Source organism: Dendrobates tinctorius, unplaced genomic scaffold (assembly GCF_039654945.1).
Source record: "Dendrobates tinctorius isolate UK_male_01 unplaced genomic scaffold, ASM3965494v1 ptg000011l, whole genome shotgun sequence".
Lineage (NCBI taxonomy): Eukaryota > Metazoa > Chordata > Amphibia > Anura > Dendrobatidae > Dendrobates > Dendrobates tinctorius.
The window spans coordinates 92,355,202-92,371,981 of NW_027361679.1; the positions used below are offsets into that span (position 1 = coordinate 92,355,202).

The 16,780-nt window shown below is 45.0% G+C and overlaps 1 protein-coding gene across 1 annotated transcript in view; it reads left to right on the forward strand.

Annotated features, from left to right (window-relative positions):
* LOC141100155 (beta-1,4-galactosyltransferase 1-like) overlaps positions 1–16,780 on the forward strand; it is a 288,644-nt gene that overhangs the window by 178,192 nt on the left and 93,672 nt on the right. The gene's annotated exons all lie outside the window — the stretch shown is intronic.

Genomic DNA, 16,780 nt, shown 5'->3' on the forward strand with positions numbered 1-16,780 from the left:
CCCTGCCTCTGCTGGAGTGGACTTGTATCTCTTTCTCACCTGTCCTCCTTGGTTGGCCAACGGACTGTTATCTCTGTTGCCAGCGTTTTGAGATGGGAATTCTTTTTATAATTCTGCAACAATGGCACTATGGTACTGCACCATTTTGGTACACCTGTCTGCCTCTGGAACAAGAGATTGAAAGTTATCTTTAAGTGGGTCAAAAAGTGTCACTAGCCAGTAATGACTGGTACCCAATATTTTGACAATGCGAGGGTCACAGGAAAGGCAGCGCAACAATGTCAGCCATGCATGCCAGACTGGTAACAGGCAAGCTTTCTGTGTCCTCACCAAGAGGACGACTGACCAAGGTGTCCTCCTCCTCCTCTTTCTCTTCTTCCCTGTCCTCAGGCCATCCACGCTGAACAGACAGTATGACAGTTGTGGTTGTAGTCCCGTCTATAGCGCATGAAAGTAGCTCCTGTTCTTCCTCCTCTTCCTCATTGTCAGCCAATCCACATTGAGATGGCATGAGGCTGGGCTGTGTGTAATCACCCTGTAGGGTTCATTGATCCATGTCCTCATGCTTCACCTGCAATGCATCCTCTTTCATTGTGAGCAGAGAGATTTTCAGAATGCAGATGAGCGGGATGGTGATGCTAATTATCTTGGTGGAGTCCTCAAAAGTTTGGAGAATGCTACATATGTCTGACATCCATGTCCACTCCTGAGGTCTTATGTGTGGAGTCAAATCTGAAAAACAATGGCATTGTTGATGCTGGTATTCAACAACTGCCCGCTTCTGCTCACAAATCTTTTCTAACATATGCAGTGTAGAGTTCCAATGCGTGGGACACCACTCACCAGTCGGTGAGCCGGAATCTGCAATCGCTGCTGAAGCATGGCAAGGGCGGCTGAAGCTATAGATGACTTTCTAAAATGTGCACACAGGCGGGTACTTTAACCAGCAGATCCGGCAGCTCCAGATAGCTTTTTAGAAAACATTGAACAACGAGGTTCAGCACATGGGCCAGGCATCCTTGGCGTCGGGAGGACATCTTTCATCCCAGGGTCTGACTGGGTCCCAGCTTCCACTCTGTTAACCCAATATGCCGTCAGTGAGATGTACTCTCTCTGGCCACAAGCACTTGTCCACGTGTCAGTGGTTAGGTGTACTTTCCTAGTAACTGCATTGTTGAGGGCACAGGTAATGTTGTGGGACACTTGCTTGTGTAATGCTGGGACGGCACAGTGGGAGAAATAGTGGCATCTGGGGACCGAGTACCTTGGGACGGCTGCCACCATCAGGTTGCGGAAAGCTTCAGTCTCCATGAGCCTAAAAGGCAACACTTTGACCGCAAGCAGAAGAGAAATATGAGAATTGAGTACTGTAGCCTGTGGGGCATTGGATGTGCATTTACGCTTATGTTCCAATGACTGGGTAGTGGACAACTGAAGGCTGCCCTGGAAGAAGGATGTGGATGTGCTTGATGATGGTTCTATTTGATGGTGGGCAACGGCAGGTGCAGGGCAGGAGGCATCTTCGCATGCACCGTGGACAGGGGATTGGCTTGCATGCACAACACTGGTGGAAGCTGTGGTTTCACCAGCAGACACTGTTCCTGCAGCATGGGGTTGAGCCCACAAAGTTGGGTGCTTTGCTGCCATGTGTCTGATCATGCTGGTGCTGGTAAGGCTGGTAGTTTTGCTAACCCTGCTGATGCTGGCATGACAGATGTTGCAAATGGCCTGTTTGGGGTTATCAGCAGAGTCTTTAAAAAATAACCAGACTCGGGAAGACCTAACAGTTGGACTGGCAACTTCTGTCAGGTTGGTGTTACGGGGATCGGTTGCACGCCTTTTGTCTGCAGCCACCACACTGCTTCTTCCTGCCTGAAGTGGTGCGACGCCTACCTCCCCCTGTGTGCTGCTGTCCTCACTCTGCATGTCCCCCTGCCAGGCTGGGTCTGTTACTAGATCATTCACCACCTCATCTTCCACTTCCCCACTCTGGTCCTCCTTCTGACTTTCCGGCAATTGTGTCTCATCATCATCCACCTCTTGTGACTGTGGCTGCTCAAAGATTTGTGCATCGCTATATGGAATATCATCTTGCCCCGATTCAAGTGGACCGGGTGAGAGGCACGAATCTCCAAATGAAAAACTGAACAGCTCTTCAGAGTGTGGGATCAGTTGTCGCAGAGCACTCAGCATGGTGGTCGGTAAGGAATATGCGGTCCAGATTCACGGCTACTGTGACTTGACCGTGTAGAAGACAGGGTGGTGATGGTGGTGGATATGTAACTGGAAGTATTATCCGCTATCCAACCAACAACCTTTTCACACTGCCCGGGCTTCAATAGTGCTGTCTTGCCGCGGACCCCTAGGACTTCAGACACTAAGGTCCAGCGAAAAGATGTGGGTGTTTGTGGTGGGCCAATTTCATCTTGCCCACGGCTTCAGCCTGCACCATCACCATCACGTCCACTTCCCCGTCCCTTGCCACGCGCCTTGCCCATTGTAAATAGACTATAATATTATACACGTTCACTACAAAAATGTGATTTGGGAGGCAACTTGTATGCGATACGTGTGCTGGAAAACCACACTTTTACCTATCTGGACTTTATGTAAATATGCGTTTTGCCTTATCAGATTTAATAAGTAATAATAATAATTATAATAGTAATCTTTATTTTTGTATAGCGCTAACATATTCCACAGCGCTTTACAGTTTGCACGCTTTATCATCACTGTCCCCGATGGGGCTCACAATCTAAATTCCCTATCAGTATGTCTTTGGAATGTGAGAGGAAACCGGAGAGCCTGAAACCTACGCAAACACGGGGAGAATACAAAATAAAGCAAAGCCAGCTCACCGATAACCACCGCTGGTGCTCGGAACTCCGTGTAGACAAACGTAGAAACCATGGGAAAAAAGGAAGGTTTAGTTCCAGCTCCTTAAAAAATAGTCTTCTTTATTGAATCATATTAAAATATAAATGTGGTGACATGCTCTCTGTCAATATGCCAATACACGGAGAGAGGCAACACGTTTCGATCTAGACGATCTTTATCAAAGCCATACAGATAATAACACATAGCCATCTATATAGAGGAAACAAGGGGAGAACATACAAACTCCTTGCAGATGTTGTCCTTAGTGGGATATAAATGTGCTACCAAAACCCATTTGATTCAATGTGCACCAAAGATAACACCTTTCTATACTATCAAATGCCTTGAAAACACAGGTGACATGCACAATGTGAACAAGTCGGTAAGACAACGTTCACACCACCCAGTAACTGAGACACAACAAGAAAACAGATTTGCAAAAATTCTCTGCAGTAAGATATATGACAGTAATCAGCAAGTGCTGGATAACAAATACAGGGCATTTAGTTGATATGTTTTTTTGCAAAAAAAATGTATGCCAAGCTGCTTCACCGCATCAAGGTAACCCGTATTGAAGCAGTCCCTATCTAATGTATTTAAAATCTGAACATCTGAACAGTGTCTAAAATGAACAGGATTTGGACAGGCGCTTCTTAGTATGGGCTTGTGGTGCAAGACAGCTCTTTTGTGCATGCCACACAAGAGAGGGGTGGGGTCTCTCAAACCATGCTAAGCAAGGAAAAAACGGATTAAAAACACATGTGACATGCACAATGTGAACAAGTCGGTAAGACAACGTTCACACCACCCAGTAACTGAGACACAACAAGAAAACAGATTTGCAAAAATTCTCTGCAGTAAAATATATGACAGTAATCAGCAAGTGCTGGATAACAAATACAGGGTATTTAGTCGATACGTTTTTTTGCAAAAAAATGTATACCAAGCTGCTTCACCGTTTTTTCCTTGACTAGTATGGTTTGAGAGACCCCACCCCTCTCTTGTGTGGCATGCACAAAAGAGCTGTCTTGCACCACAAGCCCATACTAAGAAGCGCCTGTCTGAATCCTGTTCATTTTAGACACTGTTCAGATGTTCAGGTTTTAAATACATTAGATAGGGACTGCTTCAATACGGGTTACCTTGACGCTATTAATGAGGCGATTACTCAATTCATACGATTGGACAATACCTTAGCAAGAATTTTCACATCTGTGGACAGTCCGGAGATTGGCCTGTATAATTCTGCCAATCTTGGGCCTTTGTCCTCTTTAAGAATTACCACAATTATCGCTTCCTGCACAGAGGCTGGCAAAGTTCCCAAAAGCTGACTTTAAAACTGTTAGCAACTGAGGAAGAAGTCCTATTGACTTCAAAACGCGTTGAGAATAAAACACCATCTTTTATTTGCAATACCCCAGTCTAAGAAATGCTTTCATTGCATCTCCTATATAAAAGAGCAAGGCTGATCCTTCATTTATCTGAAAGAATTCAGAGTTTTTTGGAATATATTTGCTTCATTAATTATAGATAACTAAAAGGGATTTAGTTTCCAACTAATATTCCTATACATTAAAGCATCTGAGAATTTTAACCCCTTTCTGCCATATGATGTCCTCTCCCGTCCATGTGCTCTGGGACTTAATTCCCAAGGACGGGATAGTACGTCATTGCGATCAGCGGCGCTCACGGGGTGAGCGCCGCTGATCGCGGCCGGGTGTCAGTTTATTATCACAGCTGACACCCGGCACTGTGTGTCAGGGGCGGTTACGGACCGCCCCCGGCACATTAACCCCTGGTACACTGCGATCAAACACGATCGCAGTGTACCGGGGGTTTAGGGAAGTATCGGCAGGGAGGGGGCTCCCTCCGTGCTTCCCTGAGCCCCCCGATGCAGCGCGATGTGCTGCGCTGCTCCGGGGGCCTCCTTCCCTGCAGGTCCCCGGATCCAATATGGTGGCGGGGACCTTCAGGGGCCTGCAGAGCGCAGGCATGAGGAAGCCTTCTGCGCTGCCTGTGTGAGATCGCTGATCTGTCACAGTGATCTGTGATGTGTCAGATCAGCGATCTCACACATGACAGTCATGTCCCCCCTGGGACAGTATAATAAAGTTAAAAAAAAATAATGGTAAAAATAATTTATTAAAAATCGCTAAATAAGTTAAAAAAAAATATTCCCTAATAAATTCATTTTTTGGAAATAAAAAAAACAATAAAAGTACGCATATTAAGTATCGCCGCATCCGTAATGACCCGCTCTATAAAACTGTCCCACTGTCCCATTAGTTAACCCCATTAGCGAACCCCTTAAAAAATAAAAATAAAAAACAAAGCAAAAAATAATGCTTTATTATCATACCGCTGAACAAAAAGTGCAATAACGCACGATCAAAAAAACGGATATAAATATCCATGGTATCGCTGAAAACGTCATCTTGTCCCGCAAAAAACAAGCCGCACACAGCGTCATCAGCAAAAAAATAAAAAGTTATTATTTTTTATATAAAATTGTTTTCATTGCATAAAAGCGCCAAAACATAAAAAATGACATAAATGAGGTATTGCTGTAATTGTACTGACCCAAAGAGTAAAACCACTTTATCAATTTTACCGCACGCAGAATGGTGTAAATGCACCCCCCAAAAGAAATTCTTGAAATGCTGGTTTTTGTTCATTCTGTGTCCCAAAAATCGGAATAAAAAGCGATCAAAAAATGTCACGTGCCCAAAAATTGTACCAATAAAAACGTCAACTTGTCCCGCAAAAAATAAGACCTAACATGACTTGGTGGGTCAAAATATGAAAAAATTATAGCTCTCAAAATGTGGTGATGAAAAAACTTTTTACAGTAAAAAGCGTCTTTTAGCGTATGACAGCTGCCAAACATTAATACCCGCTATAAATAGTAAATCAAACCCCCCTTTACCACCCCCTTAGTTAGGGAAAAATAATACAATTAAAAAAATGTATTTATTTTCATTTTCCCATTAGAGTTAGGGCTAGGGTTAGGGCTAGGGTTAGGGGTGTGTTGGGGTTAGGGTTGGAGTTAGAATTGGGGGGTTTCCACTGTTTGGGCATATCAGGTGCTCTCCAAATGCAACATGGCGTCTGATCTCAATTCCAGCCAATTCTGCGTTGAAAAAGTCAAATTGTGCTCCTTCCCTTCCAAGCACTGCCATGCGCCCAAACAGTACTTTACCTCGACATATGGGGTATCAGCCTACTCAGGACAAATTGCAAAACAACTTTTGGGGTCCAATTTCTCTTGTTACCCTTAGGAAAATAAAAAATTAGGGGCAAAAATATCATTTTTGTGGGAAAAAAATATGATTTTTTTATTTTCACGCCCAGGCGTTATAAACTTCTGTGAAGCACTTGGGGGTTCAAAGTGCTCACCACACATCTAGATAAGTTCCGTGGGGGGTCTAGTTTCCAAAATGGGGTCACTTGTGGGGAGTTTCAACAGTTTAGGCACATCAGAGGCTCTCCAAACGCGACATGACACCCGCAGACCATTCCATCAAAGTCTGCATTCCAAAACGTCACTACTTCCCTTCCGAGCCCCGACGTGTGCCCATACAGTAGTTTTCTCCCACATTTGGGGTATCAGCGTACTCAGGACAAATTGGACAACAACTTTTTGGGTCCAATTTCTCTTGTTACCCTTGGGAAAGTAAAAAAATTGAGGACTAAAAGATCACATGTTTGTGGAAAAAATGATTTTTTTATTTTAACGCCCGGGCGTTATAAACTTCTGTGAATCACTGGGGGGTTCAAAGTGCTCACCACACATCTAGATAAGTTCTTTAGAGGGTCTAGTTTCCAAAATGGGGTCACTTGTGGGGGGTTTCCACTGTTTAGGTACATCAGGGGCTCTCCAAAGGCAACATGACATCCGCAGACCATTCCATCAAAGTCTGCATTCCAAAACATCACTACTTCCCTTCCGAGCCCCGATGTGTGCCCATACAGTAGTTTTCTCCCACATATGTGGTATCAGCGTACTCAGGACAAATTGACAACAACTTTTTGGGTCTATTTTCTCTTGTTACCCTTGGGAAAGTAAAAAAATTGAGGACTAAAAGATCATGTTTGTGGAAAAAATATGATTTTTCACGCCCAGGCGTTATAAACTTCTGTGAAGCCCTTGGGGGTTCAAAGTGCTCACCACACATCTAGATACGTTCCTTGGGGGGTCTAATTTCCAAAATGATGTCATTTGTGGGGGTTTCCACTGTTTAGGCACATCAGGGGCTTTCCAAACGCGGCATGGCGTCCAATCCCAATTCCAGCCAAAAAAGTCAAATGGCGCTGCTTCCCTTCTGAGCTCTGCCATGCGCCCAAATAGTGGTTTACCCCCACATGTGGGGTATTAGCGTACTCAGGACTAGTGTTGAGCATACCGATACTGCAAATATCGGGCATCGGCCGATATTCGCGTTATCGGAATTCCAATACTTAGTTCCGATACTTTTTGCATATCGAATACCAGAATCGGAAGTTCCCATAATGCTATGAGCCAGTTTGATTTGATTCAGCCAATGAGGAATCCTAAGAAGTGTGGGCACATCCTGTTAGGCATGTAGGCATGTTAACTAATGGCATGGCTGTGATTGGCTGCTGAAATGATGTCATGATGCACGATAAAAGCCGCCGCCGTCATTTTGGGTTCACTCTGCTGTGAATTCAGTTAGGGACTGGACGCTGCTGTTCAGACTCTGAGGAACAGTTAGAGATAGCGATTTTCTATATAGTGCTTTACTCAGGCTACTTTATCAACTGCTGTAGCTTTCTTTTGCCTTGCAGCGCTGTTCACAGCTGTCTGCAAGGTCTGTGTGTGTGAGTGCAGCTCACGCTGTAGTGTGTCCTGCAGCCACCTCTGGTTGTAGTCCGCTCAGCGTGCGTCACTGCCTCATACATAGTCCTTTTTTTGTTTTATTGCTGCTCATTTTTCCTGATTTCTCCTATTATTGTGCTTCCATCCGTATCCATCTACATTGGTTGCAAACACTATATAGGAGTAGATAGTGGAGCCTTTCTGCAGCCTTTCAGTGCTAGTGCACAGTTCTCTGCACTATTCACGGCTGTCTGTGAGGTCTCTTGTGTGTGAGTGCAGCTCACGCTGTAGTTTGTTCTGCAGCCACCTCTGGTTGTAGTCTGCTCAGCATGCATCACTGCCTCATACATTGTCCTTTTTTGCTGTAGTGCTGCTTATTTTTCCTGAATTTCTCCTATTAGTGTGCTTACATCCGTATCCAGCTGGATTGGTTGCAAACACTATATAGGAGTAGATAGAGGAGCCTTTCTGCTGGCTTGTGCCCTGCAACCCCAGCCAGATTAGTATTAGCCTATTTTTTGGAGCCTCATCTATTGCATTGTAGGTTACATTCCTCCATTGCAATAGCTACAAAAAGCATGTGATACTATCGCTTTTACATCTTTGGTCACATCCTTTTTTTTGTGAAAAAAAAACACTTAAAAAAAGTTCACCAAACACTCCACTTTACAGTTGTGTAGGCCACATTAGCTCATATTAAAGTGTAGTCCACACTTTATAAAATTAGTGTTTCTTATATCTGTTAGCTGTTCAGGAATAAGCACACTAAGCCCTTAGTACTTTTCTGCCTATCTTTATCAGTCTACCAAGATGAAGAAGGCAGGGAGTAAGGCACGTGGTCGTGGGCGTGGAGTTTCAGCAGGGAGAGGATGTGGGGATTCTGTGCCTGCTGCGGGCACCAGTGACTCAGCATCCCCCAGTTTTCCCAGGGAACAGTCCTTTATGCGCAGCTTTGTAGGAGCTCGCCGTACCCCACTGCTGCGGGAGGAAAAAATTGAAGCCGTAGTTGGATGGATGGCAGCTAACGCATCGACTTCAATGACTTCCACATCCTCTCAGGTCCAGAGCACTGAAGAGCAACCATCTGTCTCTTCACCACATGCCAAATTGCCCAGGCAGTCAGAGAGCCCTGGACAGGAACCATCTCTACTTCTGTTCTCTGAATCTCTTTGCTTGGAAAGAGGGGGCCAGCCAAGCAGCATTCTAGAATGTGAAGAAGAGGGAGTATGCAGTGATGCACAACAGCTTTGTCTCACTGAATCTGAAGAGACGGGTTTGCCAGTGCCTATGGTCAGCACACCTCAGTACGCATCTGATGATGAGACTCAGGTGCCACTTTCTGGTGCATACTGTGCTGGTGAGACTACCCAGGAGAAGCAGGTGTTTTAAGAGGGTAGTGTAGATGATGAGGTCCTTGACCCATCATGGCGTGAGGAACAGGAAGGTGGTGGGAGCAGCTCTGAGGAAGAGATTCCTCGAACGGCCAAAACAGGAGGGAGAGGGAGGGGGCAGACTTGGTTGCCTGTAGCCTCCACTTCGGCACCCATTAGGAGCATTTCTCTTCCAAAACCCAAAACGGGCGCTCCCAGGACTTGCAGTGCGTGGTCCTTTTTTGACACAGTTGCAGATGACATTTGCTTTGTCAAATGCAAGCTGTGTAATCAGAAAGTCAAAAGTGTCAGCAACCTCAATACCACAAATATGTGGAAACATGTGCGGACCAAGCACGTGGTGGAGTTACAAAGACACACTGAAGATGTAGGCCAACCTACAGCACCACCTACCACCTCTTCAGCTCGTGTTGCAGCCTCTTCCTCCAGCTCACACATAGCTGGTTCGGCTTCCTCACAGGTTCACCATGGAAGAACCTCTGGCACTGTTGTACAGAGACCTAGTGTAATTCCACCCACAGCACCACGTTCCCTGTCATCCTCACACTCCCAGGCCACTCTACAACCATCGGTAGCACAGGCATGGGAGAAAAGGCCGCCATACTCGGCAAACCATCCCCGAGCACAGGCTCTGAATGCTGGTATTGCAAAACTACTGTCCCTTGTAATGCTCTCATTCAGGCTGGTGGAGACTGACACCTTCCGTAACTTCATGGCATTGGCAGTCCCAAAATACAACGTGCCCAGCCGCTTTTATTTCAGCAGGCAAGCCGTCCCTGCCCTGCAAAAGCATGTGGAGGGAAAAATTAAACATGCGCTACTAAACGCCGTCAGTTGAGAAGTAGACGGAGGGCACAGCCTTAAGGGTTCTCCAGAGATGTACCCAAAAACAGGTACATTGACCATTTGAAATATATTTGAGGTGACCTGCTAGTATTTTGCAATGGGGGTGTTTGTTGTGGGAGACTCACTATGTCAGTATCTAATGATTGTGACATGATTGCCTCTATGTGCTTTTAATTGTTTTTATAGTCTGTTTTGCTGTTTTGTGTACATGTAATAAATAAAATTTGTATATTTTTTGCTAGATTGTTTTTTGGAGTTCCCATCTTTTGGATGTACTTCTTTCCCTTTTGCTTCATATACTAATCGCCGTCAGTAGCAAGGTCCACCTGACCACCGATGCATTGACCAGTAACCATGGACAGGGACAATACCTTTCCCTCACTGCTCATTGGGTAAATGTTGTGGAGCCGGGTACAGATCTTGAGAGTGGCGCTTTACGTGTTCTGCCAACTCCAAGGATTGCAGGAATCCAGTCTGTACACATTGACTCCTCCTCATACTCCAGTTCCTCAGAATCAGCGCTGCAGGAGCCTGTTACGACCGATATGAGCACAGCCATGGCCAAACGTCAACAGGCCATACTGAAATTAATTTCTTTGGGGAATCGAAGCCACAAAGCACAGGAGTGCTGGAAAGCCATCAAGCAGGAGAGCGACGTGTGGCCTGTGCCAGCGAATCTCCAGCCAGGCTTGGTAGTGTGTGACAATGGCCGAAATCTGGTGGCAGCTCTGGGCCTAGACAACCTCACTCACATCCCATGTCTGGCACATGTGCTCAACTTGGTCATGCAGAGTTTTTTGAGGGACTATCCGGATCTTGATGCACTACTGCACAAGGTCCGTATAGAGTGCGCTCACTTGCGGCGTTCCAGCATGGCAAGATCGCGCATTGCAGCTTTGTAGCGCCGATTCCGGACAAACAGCAGGGGATCAGCTGAAGTTACTGAACCCCAATAACACAGGAGCAAGTGTTGACTGTGCAGACGGCACTTCTGAGCAGCAACTGGTGGTGTTGGAGCCCAGGGTAAATACTAGAAACAGAGTGGAGCCAGAGGCATAATTGGAGCAAGTTTAAAATCAGTAGTAGTCTACAACAGATATTAATCTTGATCCAATTAGTCCTCTGGCTCCACTATGTTTGTACTGTAGTGTTAACCCTGGGCTCCAACACCGCCAGTTGCTGCTCAAAAGTGCCATCTGCACAGTCAGCATATGCTCCAGTGTTATTGGGGTTCAGTAATGTCAGCTGATCCCCTGCTGTGTGTCCGGCAATTTCTCCTGCTCTGTCCACACTCACACAACTACAGATTTTAAACTTGCTCCAATTAGGCCTCTGTCTCCACTCTATTTATAGTATTTACCCTGGGTTCCAGCACCGTCAGCTGGTTCCCAGCAGTGTCTTTGGCATGGGTACTCCCTCCTGCCCAGCCTGGTTCCAGCACGCCAGCTGTTTCCAGGTAGTGTCATCGTCACTTTGCCTCCAAAACTTTGTCCTGTGGTGTTGCGGTCGGGTAAGCCGACTCTATGGTGCCTGCAATTTAGGTGCTTCCTATGTGGGCTGAGGGATCTGGCAATAAAGGCTGGTTCTGTAGTGCCAATAGGTCAAGCACCCCCCGTAGGACTGTGGGTCTCGGTAACAGCGGCCGGCTCGCGGCCTTGCAACTTTGCTTTTCATGTGTACCTTCTGCTACCCATCCGGGTTCCAGTACTGTCAGCTGGTTCTCGGCAGTGCCTTTGGCTTAGGTTCCTCCTTCTCGGTATCCGAGTTCCAGCAACGTCTGCTGGTCATTGGTAGTGCTTTCTACACAGGTACCTCCTGTTTAGTAACCGTGTTCCAGTACCATCAGCTGGTCCTCGGTAGTGCCATTGGTTCTTTTTCCTTCTGCTGCCCCTCCGGGTTCCAGCACCGTCAGCTGGTCCTTGGTAGTTCCATTGGCTCTTGTAGCTTCTGCTACCCATCCGGGTTCCAGCACCGTCAGCTGGTTCTCGGCAGTGTCTTTGGCACGGGTACTCCCTCCTGCCCAGCCTGGTCCAGCACGCCGGCTGTTTCCGGGTAGTGTCAACGTCACTTTGCCACCAATATGTTGTCCTGTCGTGTTGCGGTCGAGTTAGCCGACTCTATGGTGCCTGCAGTTTAGGTGCTTCCTATGTGGGCTGCGGGATCTGGCAATAAAGGCTGGTTCCGTAGTGCCAATAGGACAAGCACCCCCTGTAGGACTGTGGGTTTCGGTAACTGCGGCCGGCTCGCGGCCTTGCAACTTTGTTTTTCATGGGTACCTTCTGTTGCCCATCCGGGTTCCAGTACCGTCAGCTGGTTCTCGGCAGTGCCTTTGGCTTAGGTACCTCCTTCTCGGTATCCGAGTTCCAGCAACGTCTGCTGGTCCTTGGTAGTGCTTTCAAGCACAGGTACCTCCTGCTTAGTAACCGTGTTCCAGTACCATCAGCTGGTCCTCGGTAGTGCCACCGGCTCTTGTTCCTTTTGCTGCCCCTTCGGGTTCCAGCACCGTCAGCTAGTCCTCGGTAGTTCCATTGGCTCTTGTAGCTTCTGCTATCCATCTGGGTTCCAGTACCGTCAGCTATTTCTCGGCAGTGCCTCTGGCTTAGGTGCCTCCTTCTAGGTATCCGAGTTCCAGCAACGTCTGCTAGTCCTTGGTAGTGCTTTCTGGCACAGGTACCTCCTGCTTAATAACTGGGTTCCAGTACCATCAGCTGGTCCTCGGTAGTGCCATTGGCTCTTGTTCCTTCTGCTACCCATTTGGGTTCCAGTACCGTCAGCTGGTTCTCGGCAGTTCCTCAGCCTTCGTGTACCTTCTGCTACATTTCCAAGTTCAAGCTTTTTGAAATGGTTTTTGGTAATCACTCTGGATCTCCCTGACGAAGACCCTGAAGACAACGACCCTGAAGACCACCCCGAAGAAGACGACGACCCCAAAGACGATGACCCTGAAGACGACAACCCTGAAGACCACCCCGAAGAAGATGACGACCCCAAAGATGACGACCCTGAAGACCACCCCAAAGAAGACCAAAAAGATGACCCTGAAGAAGATGACCAAGAGGACAAAGAACATGAAGACAACCACCAAGATACAGAACAACAAGAGACAGAAGACCAAGAAGCAGAAGACCAAGAAGCAGAAGACTAAGAAGCAGAAGAAAAAAAAGCAGAAGAAAAAAAAGCAGAAGAACAAAAAGCAGAAGAACATTAAACATAAGACTAAAAATCAGAGCAAAAGATATTATCTAAATTATAAGCAGAAGAAGACTAAGCAGTGTATGGGGGTGAGTCCGTTCCTCCTCATGGTGCCCCTGGAAAATGCCTGCTGCTGCAGGCCAAACTGTACGCGGACAAATCCTGTTGTAAATCTTTTGTGACAGGGAGAACGGAAGGTGTAATCTTCAAACTTTTATAGATAACAACTACAGGAATGCCTGTCACAAATAAGAATATGATGAAGAAGAAGAATAGGAAGAAGATGAAGAAGTGGAATATGAAGAAGAATAATAGTTGAATAAGGAGGATATGAAGAATGTAAAAAAAAGAATAATAGGAAGAAGGTGAAGAAGAAGATGAATAAGGTGAAGAAGAAGCTGATGAAAAAGATGCTGCTGCTGAGGATGATGGAGAAAGTGTGGGAGAAGTAAAAAAGAAGGTGAAGAGCATGGAAGTAGTGAAACATAAATATCTGACAAAATATAAAAAAGCTTAACATAGTCAATATCTTTGTAACTCCAAACGTCTTAAAAAAAAATTAATTCCTGCTATTACATTTGATTGGGCTAAACCTCTATGCCTTTAATGTCTCCTCCACCTTCCTCAATACATTCTACATTATTCTTAGTTGTTTTCCTTCATGTAGAATTAACCTACATGGAAAGAAAGGGTTTATTTTAATTCCGATATTTCTGACCCATTGACTTGCATTGGTTTCCGGTATCGGAATCGGCGATACCCGATACTTTTTTGGTATCGGTCCGATCCAATCCGATCCAATATTTCCCGATATCGGAAGGTATCGCTCAACACTTCTCAGGACAAATTGCACAATAACTTTTCGGGTCCTGTTACCCTTGGGAAAATAAAAATTGGGGTGAAAAGATCATTTTTGTGGAAAAAATGTGACTTTTTAATTTTACGACTGTACGTTATAAACTTCTGTGAAGCCCTGGGAGGTTCAAAGTTCTCACCACACATCTAGATAAGTTCCTTGGGGGGGTCTAGTTTCCAAATTGGTGTCATTTGTGGGGGGTTTCCACTGTTTTGGCACATCAGGGGCTTTCCAAACGCGACATGGCATCCGATCTCAATTCCAGCCATAAAAGTTAAATTGTGCTGCTTCCCTTCCGAGCTCTGCTGTGCACCCAAATAGTGGTTTACCCCCACATATGGGGTATCAGCGTACTCAGGACAAATTGCACAATAACTTTTGGGGTCCTGTTACCCTTGGAAAAATAAAAATTGAGGGTGAAAAGATCATTTTTGTGGAAAAAATTTGATTTTTTAATTGTACGGCTGTACGTTATAAACTTCTGTAAAGCCCTTGGGGGTTCAAAGTTCTCACCACACATCTAGATACGTTCCTTGGGGGGGGTCTAGTTTCCAAAATGGTGTCATTTGTGGGGGATTTCCACTGTTTTGGCACATCAGGGGCTTTCCAAACGTGACATGGTGTCCAATCTCAATTCCAGCCAAAAAAGTCAAATGGCGCTGCTTCCCTTCCGAGCTCTGCCATGCGCCCAAATAGTCTTTTACACCCACATATGGGGTATAAGCATACTCAGGACACAAATTGCACAATAACTTTTGTCCAATTTCTCCTGTTACCCTTGGTAAAATAAAAAAAATTGGACCTGAATTAATTTTTTTGTGAAAAAAAAGTTAAATGTTCATTTTTTTTAAACATTCAAAAAATTCCTGTGAAGCACCTGAAGGGTTAATAAACTTCTTGAATGTGGTTTTGAGCACCTTGAGGGGTGCAGTTTTTAGAATGGTGTCACTTTTGGGTATTTTCTATCATATAGACCCCTCAAAGTGACTTCAAATGTGATGTGGTCCGTAAAAATAAAATGGTGTTGCAAAAATGAGAAATTGCTGGTCAACTTTTAACTTCCTAACCAAAAAAAATTTTGGTTCCAAAATTGTGCTGATTTAAAGTAAACATATGTGAAATGTTACTTATTAAGTTTTTTGTGTGCCATATCTCTGTGATTTAAGGGCATAAAATTCAAAGTTGGAAAATTGCAAAATTGTCAAAATTTTCGCCAAATTTCCATTTTTTCACAAATAAACGCAAGTTATTTGAATGAAATTTTGCCACTAAATGAAGTACAATATGTCACAAGAAAACAATGTCAAAACCAGTGGGATCCATGGAAGCGTTTCAGAGTTATTACCTCATAAATGGACAGTGGTGATAATTGTAAAAATTGGCCCTGTCATGAACGTGCAAACCACCCTTGGGGGTAAAGGGGTTAATTTTACGGCTGTACGGTATAAACTTATGTGAAGCCCTTGGGGATCCAATGTTCTCATCACACATCTAGGTAAGTTCCTTGGTTGGTCTAGTTTGTGGGGGGGTTTCCACTGTTTAGGCACATCAGGGGCTCTCCAAATGCGATATGGCATCAAACCAATTCTGCGTTGAAAAAGTCAAACGGCGCTCTTTCCCTTTCGAGCTTTGCCTTGCGCCCAAACAGTGGTTTATCCCCACATATGGTGTATCATCATACTCAGCGCAAATTGAACAATAACCTTTGGTGTCCTGTTTCCCTTGGGAAAATAAGCATTTGGGGTGAAAAGATCATTTTTGTGGAAATAAAAGGATTTTTTAATTTTACAGCTGTATGATATAAACGTATGTGAAGCCTATGGGGGTTCAAAATTCTCACCACACATCTATGTAAGTTCCTTGGCGAGTCTAGTTTCCAAAATGGTGTCATTTGTGGGGGGTTTACACAGTTTAGGCACATCAGGGGCTCTCCAAATGCGATATGGCGTCAAGCTAATTCTGCGTTGAAAAATTCAAATGGCGCTCTTTTCCTTCCGAGCTCTGCCATGCGCCTAAACAGTGGTTTACCCCCACATATGGGGTATCAGCGTACTCAGGACAAATTGCACAATAACTTTTGAGGTCCTATTTCCCTTAGGAAAATAAAAATTGGGGGTGAAAAGATCATTTTTGTGGAAAAAATATGATTTTTTAACTGTATGGCTGTACGTTATAAAATTCTTTGAAGCTCTTGTGGGTTCAATGTTCTCACCACATATCTAGATAAGTTTCTTGAGTGGTCTAGTTTCCAAAATGGGGTCACTTGTGCGGTATTTCCACTGTTTAGGCACAGCAGGGGCTCTCCAAACATGACATGGCATCCGATCTCAATTCCAGCCAATTTTGCGCTGAAAAAGTCAAACGCCACTCCTTCCCTTCCGAGCTCTGCCATGCGCCGAAAGTGTTTCCCCCCACATATCAGGTATCAGTGTACTCAGGACAAATTGCTCAATAAGTTTTGCAGTCCAATTTCTCCTGTTATCCTTGGTAAAATAAAAAAACTTGGACCTGAATTAATTTTTTGGTGAAAAAAAGTTGAATGTTCTTTTTTTTAAAACATTCAAAAAATTCCTGTGAAGCACCTGAAGGATTAATAATCTTCTTGATTGTGGTTTTGAGCACCTTGAGGGGTGCAATTTTTAGAATGGTGTCACTTTTGGGGATTTTCTATCATATAGACCCCTCAAAGTGACTTCAAATGTGATGTGGTCCCTAAAATAAATGGTGTTGTAAAAATGAGAAATCGCTGGTCAAATTTTAACCCTTATAACTTCCTAACAA